Source organism: Pseudophryne corroboree, chromosome 3 (genome assembly GCF_028390025.1).
Source record: "Pseudophryne corroboree isolate aPseCor3 chromosome 3, aPseCor3.hap2, whole genome shotgun sequence".
Taxonomy (NCBI): domain Eukaryota; kingdom Metazoa; phylum Chordata; class Amphibia; order Anura; family Myobatrachidae; genus Pseudophryne; species Pseudophryne corroboree.
The window spans coordinates 441,675,352-441,687,851 of NC_086446.1; the positions used below are offsets into that span (position 1 = coordinate 441,675,352).

Consider the following 12,500-nt stretch of genomic DNA (forward strand, 5'->3'; position numbering starts at 1 on the left):
ATGAGACTCTTAATCTCAGGGTGGTGGGTTCGAGCCTCACATTGGGCGGATGTTTTTTTTCTTTTCCTGTACCATTGTATGTGGAACACTGTCAACTTGCACCACCACAGCGCAAATGGCTGTCCTCACTTTCACAAAATGCACTGCCATATCAGCAAAAACTCAGGACTGCATTGGCCGGGAATCGAACCCGGGCCTTCCGCGTGGCAGGCGAGAATTCTACCACTGAACCACCAATGCTCCACAGGTACTTAATTTTACACTTACTCGTGTACTTTAGTGTATGAAACAAAGCAGGAGTGTCAGGATGCCTTGCCTTGCCATCACCTCCACACATTCTCAACCAAGCCTGGCTAGCTCAGTCGGTAGAGCATGAGACTCTTAATCTCAGGGTCGTGGGTTCGAGCCCCACGTTGGACGGATGTTTTTTCTTTTCCTGTACCATTGTATATGGAACACTGTATACTTGCACCACAACAGCGCAAATGGCTGTCCTCACTTTCACAAAATACACTGCCATATCAGCAAAAACTCAGGACTGCATTGGCCGGGAATCGATTCCGGGCCTCACGCGTGACAGGCGAGAATTCTACCACTGAACCACTAATGCTCCACAGATGCCTAATTTTACACTTACTCATGTACTTTAGTGTATAAAACAAAGCAGGAGTGTCAGGATGCCTTGCCTTGCCATCACCTCCAAGCCTACATAACCAAGCCCGACTAGCACAGTCGCTAGAGCATAAGACTATTAATCTTAGGGTCATGTATTTGAGCTCCATGTTGGGCAGTTGTTTTTTTCTCTTCCTGTACCATTGTATGTGGAACAGTGTATACTTGCATCACCACAGCGCAAATGGCTGTCCTCACTTTCACAAAATGCACTGCCCTATCAGCAAAAACTCAGGAATGTATTGACCGGGAATTGAACCTGGCCTCCCACGTGGCCGGCTAGATTTCTACCACTGAACCACCAATGATCCACATATGTTTAATTTTAGACTTACTCATGTACTTTAGTGTACAAAACAAAGCAGGAGAGTCAGGATGCCTTGCCTTGCCATCACCACAACTCCTCAGTTACCAAGCATTGCTAACTCAGTCGGTAAAGCATGAGACTCTTAATCTCAGGGTTGTGGGTTTGAGCCCCACATTGTGCGGATGTTTTTTTTCTTTTCCTGTACCATTGTATGTGGAACACTGTCAACTTGCACCACCACAGCGCAAATGGCTGTCCTCACTTTCACAAAATGCACTGCCATATCCGCAAAAACTCAGGACTGCATTGGCCGGGAATCGAACCCGGGCCTCCCGCGTGGCAGGCGAGAATTCTACCACTGAACCACCAATTCTCCACAGATACTTAATTTTACACTTACTCGTGTACTTTAGTGTATGAAACAAAGCAGGAGTGTCAGGATGCCTTGCCTTGCCATCACCTCCATAAATTCTCAACCAAGCCTGGCTAGCTCAGTCGGTAGAGCATGAGACTCTTAATCTCAGGGTCGTGGGTTCGAGCCCCACGTTGGGCGGATGTTTTTTCTTTTCCTGTACCATTGTATGTGGAACACTGTATACTTGCACCACCACAGCGCAAATGGCTGTCCTCACTTTCACAAAATCTACTGCCATATCAGCAAAAACTCAGGACTGCATTGGCCGGGAATCGATTCCGGGCCTCACGCGTGGCAGGTGAGAATTCTACCACTGAACCACCAATGCTCCACAGATGCCTAATTTTACACTTACTCATGTACTTTAGTGTATAAAACAAAGCAGGAGTGTCAGGATGCCTTGCCTTGCCATCACCTCCAAGCCTACGTAACCAAGTCCGACTAGCACAGTCGCTAGAGCATAAGACTATTAATCTTAGGGTCATGTATTTGAGCTCCATGTTGGGCAGTTGTTTTTTTCTCTTCCTGTACCATTGTATGTGGAACAGTGTATACTTGCATCACCACAGCGCAAATGGCTGTCCTCACTTTCACAAAATGCACTGCCCTATCAGCAAAAACTCAGGAATGTATTGACCGGGAATTGAACCCGGCCTCCCACGTGGCCGGATAGATTTCTACCACTGAACCACCAATGATCCACAGATGCTTAATTTTAGACTTACTCATGTACTTTAGTGTACAAAACAAAGCAGGAGAGTCAGGATGCCTTGCCTTGCCATCACCACAACTCCTCGGTTACCAAGCATTGCTAACTCAGTCGGTAAAGCATGAGACTTTTAAACTCAGGGTTGTGGGTTCGAGCCCCACATTGTGCGGATGTTTCTTTTCTTTTCCTGTACCATTGTATGTGGAACACTGTCAACTTGCACCACCACAGCGCAAATGGCTGTCCTCACTTTCACAAAATGCAGGACTGCATTGGCCGGGAATCGAACCCAGGCCTCCCACATGGCAGGAGAGAATTCTACCACTGAACCACCAATGCTCCACAGATACTTAATTTTACACTTACTCGTGTACTTTAGTGTATGAAACAAAGCAGGAGTGTCAGGATGCCTTGCCTTGCCATCACCTCTGTACATTCTCAACCAAGCCTGGCTAGCTCAGCCGTTAGAGCATGAGACTCTTAATCTCAGGGTCGTGGGTTCGAGCCCCACGTTGGGCGGATGTTTTTTCTTTTCCTGTACCATTGTATGTGGAACACTGTATACTTGCACCACCACAGCGCAAATGGCTGTCCTCACTTTCACAAAATACACTGCCATATCAGCAAAAACTCAGGACTGCATTTGCCGGGAATCGATTCCGGGCCTCACACGTGGCAGGCGAGAATTCTACCACTGAACCACCAATGCTCCACAGATGCCTAATTTTACACTTACTCATGTACTTTAGTGTATAAAACAAAGCAGGAGTGTCAGGATGCCTTGCCATCACCTCCAAGCCTACGTAACCAAGCCCGACTAGCACAATCGCTAGAGCATAAGACTATTAATCTTAGGGTCATGTATTTGAGCTCCATGTTGGGCAGTTGTTTTTTTCTCTTCCTGTACCATTGTATGTGGAACAGTGTATACTTGCATCACCACAGCGCAAATGGCTGTCCTCACTTTCACAAAATGCACTGCCCTATCAGCAAAAACTCAGGAATGTATTGACTGGGAATTGAACCCGGCCTCCCACGTGGCCGTCTAGATTTCTACCACTGAACCACCAATGATCCACAGATGCTTAATTTTAGACTTACTCATGTACTTTAGTGTACAAAACAAAGCAGGAGAGTCAAGATGCCTTGCCTTGCCATCACCACAACTCCTCGATTACCAAGCATTGCCAACTCAGTCGGTAAAGCATGAGACTCTTAATCTCAGGGTCGTGGGTTCGAGCCCCACATTGGGCGGATGTTTTTTTTATTTTCCTGTACCATTGTATGTGGAACACTGTCAACTTGCACCACCACAGCGCAAATGGCTGTACTCACTTTCACAAAATGCACTGCCATATCAGCAAAAATTCAGGAATTCATTGGCCGGAAATCGAACCCGGGCCTCCCGCGTGGCAGGTGAGAATTCTACCACTGAACCACCAATGCTCCACAGATACTTAATTTTACACTTACTCGTGTACTTTAGTGTATGAAACAAAGCAGGAGTGTCAGGATGCCTTGCCTTGCCATCACCTCCATACATTCTCAACCAAGCCTGGCTAGCTCAGTCGGTAGAACATGAGACTCTTAATCTCAGGGTCGTGGGTTCGAGCCCCACGTTGGGCGGATGTTTTTTCTTTTCCTGTACCATTGTATGTGGAACACTGTATACTTGCACCACAACAGCGCAAATGGCTGTCCTCACTTTCACAAAATACACTGCCATATCAGCAAAAACTCAAGACTGCATTGGCCGGGAATCGATTCCGGGCCTCACGCGTGGCAGGCGAGAATTCTACCATTGAACCACCAATGCTCCACAGATGCCTAATTTTACTCTTACTCATGTACTTTAGTGTATAAAACAAAGCAGGAGTGTCAGGATGCCTTGCCTTGCCATCACCTCCAAGCCTACGTAACCAAGCCCGACTAGCACAGTCGCTAGAGCATAAGACTATTAATCTTAGGGTCATGTGTTTGAGCTCCATGTTGGGCAGTTGTTTTTTTCTCTTCCTGTACCATTGTATGTGGAACAGTGTATACTTGCATCACCACAGCGCAAATGGCTGTCCTCACTTTCACAAAATGCACTGCCCTATCAGCAAAAACTCAGGAATGTATTGACCGGGAATTGAACCCGGCCTCCCACGTGGCCGGCTAGATTTCTACCATTGAACCACCAATGATCCACAGATGCTTAATTTTAGACTAACTCATGTACTTTAGTGTACAAAACAAAGCAGGAGAGTCAGGATGCCTTGCCTTGCCATCACCACAACTCCTCGGTTACCAAGCATTGCTAACTCAGTCGGTAAAGCATGAGACTCTTAATCTCAGGGTCGTGGGTTCGAGCCCCACATTGGGTGGATGTTTTTTTTCTTTTCCTGTACCATTGTATGTGGAACACAGTCAACTTGCACCACCACAGCGCAAATGGCTGTCCTCACTTTCACAAAATGCACTGCCATATCAGCAAAAATTCAGGACTGCATTGGCCGGGAATCGAACCAGGGCCTCCCGCGTGGCAAGCAAGAATTCTACCACTGAACCATCAATGCTCCACAGATACTTAATTTTACACTTACTTGTGTACTTTAGTGTATGAAACAAAGCAGGAGAGTCAGGATGCCTTGCCATCACCTCCATACATTCTCAACCAAGCCTGGCTAGCTCAGTCGGTAGAGCATGAGACTCTTAATCTCAGGGTCGTGGGTTCGAGCCACACGTTGGGCGGATGTTTTTTTTTTTCCTGTACCATTGTATGTGGAACACTGTATACTTGCACCACAACAGCGCAAATGGCTGTCCTCACTTTCACAAAATACACTGCCATATCAGCAAAAACTCAGGACTGCATTAGCCGGGAATCGATTCCGGGCCTCACGCGTGGCAGGCGAGAATTCTACCACTGAACCACCAATGCTCCACAGATGCCTAATTTTACACTTACTCATGTACTTTAGTGTATAAAACAAAGCAGGAGTGTCAGGATGCCTTGCCTTGCCATCACCTCCAAGCCTACGTAACCAAGCCCGACTAGCACAGTCGCTAGAGCATAAGACTATTAATCTTAGGGTCATGTATTTGAGCTCCATGTTGGGCAGTTGTTTTTTTCTCTTCCTGTACCATTGTATGTGGAACAGTGTATACTTGCATCACCACAGCGCAAATGGCTGTCCTCACTTTCACAAAATGCACTGCCCTATCAGCAAAAACTCAGGAATGTATTGACCGGGAATTGAACCCGGCCTCCCACGTGGCTGGCTAGATTTCTACCACTGAACCACCAATGATCCACAGATGCTTAATTTTAGACTTACTCATGTACTTTAGTGTACAAAACAAAGCAGGAGAGTCAGGATGCCTTGCCTTGCCATCACCACAACTCCTCGGTTACCAAGCATTGCTAACTCAGTCGGTAAAGCATGAAACTCTTAATCTTAGGGTCGTGGGTTCGAGCCCCACATTGGGCGGATGTTTTTTTTCTTTTCCTGTACCATTGTATGTGGAACACTGTCAACTTGCACCACCACAGCGCAAATGGCTGTCCTCACTTTCACAAAATGCACTGCCATATCAGCAAAAATTCAGGACTGCATTGGCCAGAAATCGAACCTGGGCCTCCCGCGTGGCAGGCGAGAATTCTACCACTGAACCACCAATGCTCCACAGATACTTAATTTTACACTTACTCGTGTACTTTAGTGTATGAAACAAAGCAGGAGTGTCAAGATGCCTTGCCTTGCCATCATCTCCATACATTATCAACCAAGCTTGGCTAGCTCAGTCGGTAGAGCATGAGACTCTTAATCTCATGGTCGTGGGTTAGAGCCCCACGTTGGGCGGATGTTTTTTCTTTTCCTGTACCATTGTATGTGGAACACTGTATACTTATACCACCACAGCGCAAATGGCTGTCCTCACTTTCACAAAATACACTGCCATATCAGCAAAAACTCAGGACTGCATTGGCCAGGAATCGAACCCAGGCCTCCCGCGTGGCAGGCGAGAATTCTACCACTGAACCACCAATGATCCACAGAAACTTAATTTTACACTTACTCGTGTACTTTAGTGTATGAAACAAAGCAGGACTGTCAGGATGCCTTGCCTTGCCATCACCTCGATACATTCGCAACCAAGCCTGGCTAGCTCAGTCGGTACAGCATGAGACTCTAAATCTCAGGGTCGTTGGTTCGAGCCCCACATTGGGCGGATGTTTTTTATTTTCCTGTACCATTGTATGTGGAACACTGTATACTTGCACCACAACAGCGCAAATGGCTGTCCTCACTTTCACAAAATACACTGCCATATCAGCAAAAACTCAAGACTGCATTGGCCGGGAATCGATTCCGGGCCTCACGCGTGGCAGGCGAGAATTCTACCACTGAACCACCAATGCTCCACAGATGCCTAATTTTACACTTACTCATGTACTTTAGTGTATAAAACAAAGCAGGAATGTCAGGATGCCTTGCCTTGCCATCACCTCCAAGCCTACGTAACCAATCGCGACTAGCACAGTCGCTAGAGCATAAGACTATTAATCTTAGGGTCATGTATTTGAGCTCCATGTTGGGCAGTTGTTTTTTTTCTCTTCCTGTACCATTGTATGTGGAACAGTGTATACTTGCATCACCACAGCGCAAATGGCTGTCCTCACTTTCACAAAATGCACTGCCCTATCAGCAAAAACTCAGGAATGTATTGACCGGGAATTGAACCCGGCCTCCCACGTGGCCGGCTAGATTTCTACCCTTGAACCATCAATGATCCACAGATGCTTAATTTTAGACTTACTCATGTACTTTAGTGTACAAAACAAAGCAGGAGAGTCAGGATGCCTTGCCTTGCCATCACCACAACTCCTCGGTTACCAAGCATTGCTAACTCAGTCGGTAAAGCATGAGACTCTTAATCTCAGGGTCGTGGGTTCGAGCCCCACATTGGGAGGATGTTTTTTTTCTTTTCCTGTACCATTGTATGTGGAACACTGTCAACTTGCACCACCACAGCGCAAATGACTGTCCTCACTTTCACAAAATGCACTGCCATATCAGCAAAAACTCAGGAATGCATTAGCCGGGAATCGAACCCAGTCCTCCCGCGTGGCTGGCGAGAATTCTACCACTGAACCACCAACGCTCCACAGATGCCTAATTTTACACTTACTCATGTACTTTAGTATATGAAACAAAGCAGGAGTGTCAGGATGCCTTGCCTTGCCATCACCTCCATACGTTCTCAACCAAGCCTGGCTAACTCAGTCGGTAGAGCATGAGACTCTTAATCTCAGGGTCGTGGGTTCGATCCCCACGTTGGGCGGATGTTTTTTCTTTTCCTGTACCATTGTATGTGGAACACTGTATACTTGCACCACCACAGAGCAAATGGCTGTCCTCACTTTCACAAAATACACTGCCATATCAGCAAAAACTCAGGACTGCATTGGCCGGGAATCGATTCCGGGCCTCACGCGTGGCAGGCGAGAATTCTACCACTGAACCACCAATTCTCCACAGATGCCTAATTTTACACTTACTCATGTACTTTAGTGTATAAAACAAAGCAGGAGTGTCAGGATGCCTTGCCTTGCCATCACCACAACTCCTCGGTTACCAAGCATTGCTAACTCAGTCGGTAAAGCATGAGACTCTTAATCTCAGGGTCGTGGGTTCGAACCCCACATTGGGCGGATGTTTTTTTTCTTTTCCTGTACCATTGTATGTGGAACACTGTCAACTTGCACCACCACAGCGCAAATGGCTGTCCTCACTTTCACAAAATGCACTGCCATATCAGCAAAAATTCAGGACTGCATTGGCCGGGAATCTAACCAGGGTCTCCAGCGTTGCAGGCGAGAATTCTACCACTGAACCACCAATGCTCCACAGATACTTAATTTTACACTTACTCGTGTACTTTAGTGTATAAAACAAAGCAGGAGTGTCAGGATGCCTTGCCTTGCCATCACCACAACTCCTCGGTTACCAAGCATTGCTAACTCAGTCGGTAAAGCATGAGACTCCTAATCTCAGTGTCGTGGGTTTGAGCCCCACATTGGGCGGATGTTTTTTTTCTTTTCCTGTACCATTGTATGTGGAACACTGTATACTTGCACCACAACAGCGCAAATGGCTGTCCTCACTTTCACAAAATACACTGCCATATCAGCAAAAACTCAGGACTGCATTGGCCGGGAATCGATTCCGGGCCTCACGCGTGGCAGGCGAGAATTCTACCACTGAACCACCAATGCTCCACAGATGCCTAATTTTACACTTACTCATGTACTTTAGTGTCTAAAACAAAGCAGGAGTGTCAGGATGCCTTGCCTTGCCATCACCTCCAAGCCTACGTAACCAAGCCCGACTAGCACAGTCGCTAGAGCATAAGACTATTAATCTTAGGGTCATGTATTTGAGCTCCATGTTGGGCAGTTGTTTTTTTCTCTTCCTGTACCATTGTATGTGGAACAGTGTATACTTGCATCACCACAGCGCAAATGGCTGTCCTCACTTTCACAAAATGCACTGCCCTATCAGCAAAAACTCAGGAATGTATTGACCGGGAATTGAACCCGGCCTCCCACGTGGCCGGCTAGATTTCTACCCTTGAACCATCAATGATCCACAGATGCTTAATTTTAGACTTACTCATGTACTTTAGTGTACAAAACAAAGCAGGAGAGTCAGGATGCCTTGCCTTGCCATCACCACAACTCCTCGGTTACCAAGCATTGCTAACTTAGTCGGTAAAGCATGAGACTCTTAATCTCAGGGTCGTGGGTTCGAGCCCCACATTGGGCGGATGTTTTTTTTCTTTTCCTGTACCATTGTATGTGGAACACTGTCAACTTGCACCACCAGAGCACAAATGGCTGTCCTCACTTTCACAAAATGCACTGCCATATCAGCAAAAACTGAGAACTGCATTGTCCGGGAATCGAACCCGGGCCTCCCGCGTGACAGGCGAGTATTCTACCACTGAACCACCAATGCTCCACAGATGCTTAATTTTATACTTACTCGTGTACTTTAGAGTATGAAACAAAGCAGGAGTGTCAGGATGCCTTGCCATCACCTCCATACATTCGCAATCAAGCCTGGCTAGCTCAATCGGTAGAGCGTGAGACTCTTAATCTCAGGGTCGTGGGTTCGAGCCCCACATTGGGCGGATGTTTTTTCTTTTCCTGTACCATTGTATGTGGAACACTGTATACTTGCACCACAACAGCGCAAATGGCTGCCCTCACTTTCACAAAATACACTGCCCTGTCAGCAAAAACTCAGGAATGTATTGACCGGGAATTGAACCCGGCCTCACCCGTGGCCGGCTAGATTTCTACCACTGAACCACCAATGATCCACAGATGCTTAATTTTAGACTTACTCATGTACTTTAGTGTACAAAACAAAGCAGGAGAGTCAGGATGCCTTGCCTTGCCATCACCACAACTCCTCGGTTACCAAGCATTGCTAACTCAGTCGGTAAAGCATGAGACTCTTAATCTCAGGGTCGTGGGTTCGAGCCCCACGTTGGGCGGATGTTTTTTCTTTTCCAGTACCATTGTATGTGGATACACTGTATACTTGCACCACCACAGCGCAAATGGCTGTCCTCACTTTCACAAAATACACTGCCCTATCAGCAAAAACTCAGGAATGTATTGACCGGGAATTGAACCCGGCCTCCCACGTGGCCGGATAGATTTCTACCACTGAACCACCAATGATCCACAGATGCTTAATTTTAGACTTACTCATGTACTTTAGTGTACGAAACAAAGCAGGAGTGTCAGGATGCCTTGCCTTGCCATCACCACAACTCCTCGGTTACCAAGCATTGCTAACTCAGTCGGTAAAGCATGAGACTCTTAATCTCTGGGTCGTGGGTTCAAGCCCCACGTTAGGTGGATGTTTTTTCTTTTCCAGTACCATTGTATGTGGATACACTGTATACTTGCACCACCACAGCGCAAATGGCTGTCCTCACTTTCACAAAATACACTGCCATATCAGCAAAAACTCAGGACTGCATTGGCCGGGAATCGATTCCGGGCCTCACGCGTGGCAGGCGAGAATTCTACCACTGAACCACCAATGCTCCACAGATGCTTAATTTTAGACTTACTCATGTACTTTACTGTACAAAACAAAGCAGGAGTGTCAGGATGCCTTGCCTTGCCATCACCTCCATACATTCTCAACCAAGCCTGGCTAGCTCAATCGGTAGAGCGTGAGACTCTTAATCTCAGGGTCGTGGGTTCGAGCCCCACGTTGGGCGGATGTTTTTTCTTTTCCTGTACCATTGTATGTGGAACACTGTATACTTGCACCACAACAGCGCAAATGGCTATCCTCACTTTCACAAAATACACTGCCCTATCAGCAAAAACTGAGGAATGTATTGACCGGGAATTGAACCCGGCCTCCCACGTGGCCGGCTAGATTTCTACCACTGAACCACCAATGATCCACAGATGCTTAATTTTAGACTTACTCATGTACTTTAGTGTACAAAACAAAGCAGGAGAGTCAGGATGCCTTGCCTTGCCATCACCACAACTCCTCGGTTACCAAGCATTGCTAACTCAGTCGGTAAAGCATGAGACTCTTAATCTCAGGGTCGTGGGTTCGAGCCCCACATTGGGCGGATGTTTTTTTTCTTTTCCTGTACCATTGTATGTGGAACACTGTCAACTTACACCACCACAGCGCAAATGGCTGTCCTCATTTTCACAAAATGCACTGCCATATCAGCAAAATTTCAGGACTGCATTGGCCGGGAATCGAACAAAGGCCTCCCGCGTGGCAGGCGAGAATTCTACCACTGAACCACCAATGCTCCACAGATACTTAATATTACACTTACTCGTGTACTTTAGTGTATGAAACAAAGCAGGAGAGTCAGGATGCCTTGCCATCACCTCCATATATTCTCAACCAAGCCTGACTAGCTCAGTCGGTAGAGCATGAGACTCTTAATCTCAGGGTCGTGGGTTCGAGCAACACGTTGGGAGGATGTTTTTTCTTTACCTGTACCATTGTATGTGGAACACTGTATACTTGCACCACAACAGCGCAAATGGCTGTTCTCACTTTCACAAAATACACTGCCATATCAGCAAAAACTCAGGACTGCATTGGCCGGGAATCGATTCCGGGCCTCACGCGTGGCAGGCGAGAATTCTACCACTGAACCACCAATGCTCCACAGATGCTTAATTTTAGACTTACTCATGTACTTTACTGTACAAAACAAAGCAGGAGAGTCAGAATGCCTTGCCTTGCCATCACCACAACTCTTCGGTTACCAAGCATTGCTAACTCAGTTGGTAAAGCATGAGACTCTTAATCTCAGGGTCGTGGGTTCGAGCCCCACATTGGGCGGATGTTTTTTTTTCGTTTCCTGTACCATTGTATGTGGAACACTGTCAACTTGCACCACCACAGCACAAATGGCTGTCCTCACTTTCACAAAATGCACTGCCATATCAGCAAAAACTGAGGACTGCATTGTCCGGGAATCGAACCCGGGCGTCCCGCGTGACAGGCGAGAATTCTACCACTGAACCACCAATGCTCCACAGATACTTAATTTTATACTTACTCGTGTACTTTAGTGTATGAAACAAAGCAGGAGTGTCAGGATGCCTTGCCATCACCTCCATACATTCGCAACCAAGCCTGGCTAGCTCAATCGGTAGAGCGTGAGACTCTTAATCTCAGGGTCGTGGGTTCGAGCCCCACGTTTGGCGGATGTTTTTTCTTTTCCTGTACCATTGTATGTGGAACACTGTATACTTGCACCACAACAGCGCAAATGGCTGTCCTCACTTTCACAAAATACACTGCCCTATCAGCAAAAACTCAGGAATGTATTGACCGGGAATTGAACCCGGCCTCCCACGTGGCCGGCTAGATTTCTACCACTGAACCACCAATGATCCACAGATGCTTAATTTTAGACTTACTCATGTACTTTAGTGTACAAAACATAGCAGGAGAGTCAGGATGCCTTGCCTTGCCATCACCACAACTCCTCGGTTACCGAGCATTGCTAACTCAGTCGGTAAAGTATGAGACTCTTAATCTCAAGGTTGTGGGTTCGAGCCCCACATTGGGCTTTTTTTTTTTTTTTTTTCCTGTACCATTGTATGTGGAACACTGTCAACTTGCACCACCACAGCGCAAATGGCTGTCCTCACTTTCACAAAATGCACTGCCATATCAGCAAAAATTCAGGACTTCATTGGCCGGAAATCAAACCCGGGCCTCCCGCGTGGCAGGCGAGAATTCTACCACTGAACCACCAATGCTCCACAGATACTTAATTTTACACTTACTCGTGTACTTTAGTGTATGAAACAAAGCAGGAGTGTCAGGATGCCT

General features: G+C 46.8%; 17 non-coding genes across 17 annotated transcripts; 10 read left to right on the plus strand and 7 right to left on the minus strand.

Moving 5' to 3' along the window:
• Positions 1–169: 169 nt before the first annotated feature.
• Positions 170–240, minus strand: TRNAG-GCC (transfer RNA glycine (anticodon GCC)). The gene has a single exon. It is a non-coding gene; the product is annotated as a tRNA-Gly (tRNA).
• A 107-nt stretch (positions 241–347) lies between these two features.
• Positions 348–420, plus strand: TRNAK-CUU (transfer RNA lysine (anticodon CUU)). The gene has a single exon. It is a non-coding gene; the product is annotated as a tRNA-Lys (tRNA).
• Positions 421–1,281: 861 nt separating this feature from the next.
• On the minus strand, positions 1,282–1,352 carry TRNAG-GCC (transfer RNA glycine (anticodon GCC)). Its single transcript has one exon. It is a non-coding gene; the product is annotated as a tRNA-Gly (tRNA).
• A 107-nt stretch (positions 1,353–1,459) lies between these two features.
• Positions 1,460–1,532, plus strand: TRNAK-CUU (transfer RNA lysine (anticodon CUU)). The gene has a single exon. It is a non-coding gene; the product is annotated as a tRNA-Lys (tRNA).
• An 839-nt stretch (positions 1,533–2,371) lies between these two features.
• Positions 2,372–2,442, minus strand: TRNAG-GCC (transfer RNA glycine (anticodon GCC)). Its single transcript has one exon. It is a non-coding gene; the product is annotated as a tRNA-Gly (tRNA).
• Positions 2,443–2,549: 107 nt separating this feature from the next.
• TRNAK-CUU (transfer RNA lysine (anticodon CUU)) lies at positions 2,550–2,622 on the plus strand. The gene has a single exon. It is a non-coding gene; the product is annotated as a tRNA-Lys (tRNA).
• Positions 2,623–3,656: 1,034 nt separating this feature from the next.
• Positions 3,657–3,729, plus strand: TRNAK-CUU (transfer RNA lysine (anticodon CUU)). The gene has a single exon. It is a non-coding gene; the product is annotated as a tRNA-Lys (tRNA).
• A 1,034-nt stretch (positions 3,730–4,763) lies between these two features.
• Positions 4,764–4,836, plus strand: TRNAK-CUU (transfer RNA lysine (anticodon CUU)). Its single transcript has one exon. It is a non-coding gene; the product is annotated as a tRNA-Lys (tRNA).
• Positions 4,837–5,697: 861 nt separating this feature from the next.
• On the minus strand, positions 5,698–5,768 carry TRNAG-GCC (transfer RNA glycine (anticodon GCC)). Its single transcript has one exon. It is a non-coding gene; the product is annotated as a tRNA-Gly (tRNA).
• Positions 5,769–5,875: 107 nt separating this feature from the next.
• TRNAK-CUU (transfer RNA lysine (anticodon CUU)) lies at positions 5,876–5,948 on the plus strand. Its single transcript has one exon. It is a non-coding gene; the product is annotated as a tRNA-Lys (tRNA).
• Positions 5,949–7,358: 1,410 nt separating this feature from the next.
• Positions 7,359–7,431, plus strand: TRNAK-CUU (transfer RNA lysine (anticodon CUU)). Its single transcript has one exon. It is a non-coding gene; the product is annotated as a tRNA-Lys (tRNA).
• A 491-nt stretch (positions 7,432–7,922) lies between these two features.
• Positions 7,923–7,993, minus strand: TRNAC-GCA (transfer RNA cysteine (anticodon GCA)). The gene has a single exon. It is a non-coding gene; the product is annotated as a tRNA-Cys (tRNA).
• Positions 7,994–9,036: 1,043 nt separating this feature from the next.
• TRNAD-GUC (transfer RNA aspartic acid (anticodon GUC)) lies at positions 9,037–9,107 on the minus strand. The gene has a single exon. It is a non-coding gene; the product is annotated as a tRNA-Asp (tRNA).
• Positions 9,108–9,209: 102 nt separating this feature from the next.
• On the plus strand, positions 9,210–9,282 carry TRNAK-CUU (transfer RNA lysine (anticodon CUU)). Its single transcript has one exon. It is a non-coding gene; the product is annotated as a tRNA-Lys (tRNA).
• A 1,037-nt stretch (positions 9,283–10,319) lies between these two features.
• On the plus strand, positions 10,320–10,392 carry TRNAK-CUU (transfer RNA lysine (anticodon CUU)). Its single transcript has one exon. It is a non-coding gene; the product is annotated as a tRNA-Lys (tRNA).
• Positions 10,393–11,620: 1,228 nt separating this feature from the next.
• On the minus strand, positions 11,621–11,691 carry TRNAD-GUC (transfer RNA aspartic acid (anticodon GUC)). Its single transcript has one exon. It is a non-coding gene; the product is annotated as a tRNA-Asp (tRNA).
• Positions 11,692–11,793: 102 nt separating this feature from the next.
• On the plus strand, positions 11,794–11,866 carry TRNAK-CUU (transfer RNA lysine (anticodon CUU)). Its single transcript has one exon. It is a non-coding gene; the product is annotated as a tRNA-Lys (tRNA).
• Positions 11,867–12,500: the final 634 nt, after the last annotated feature.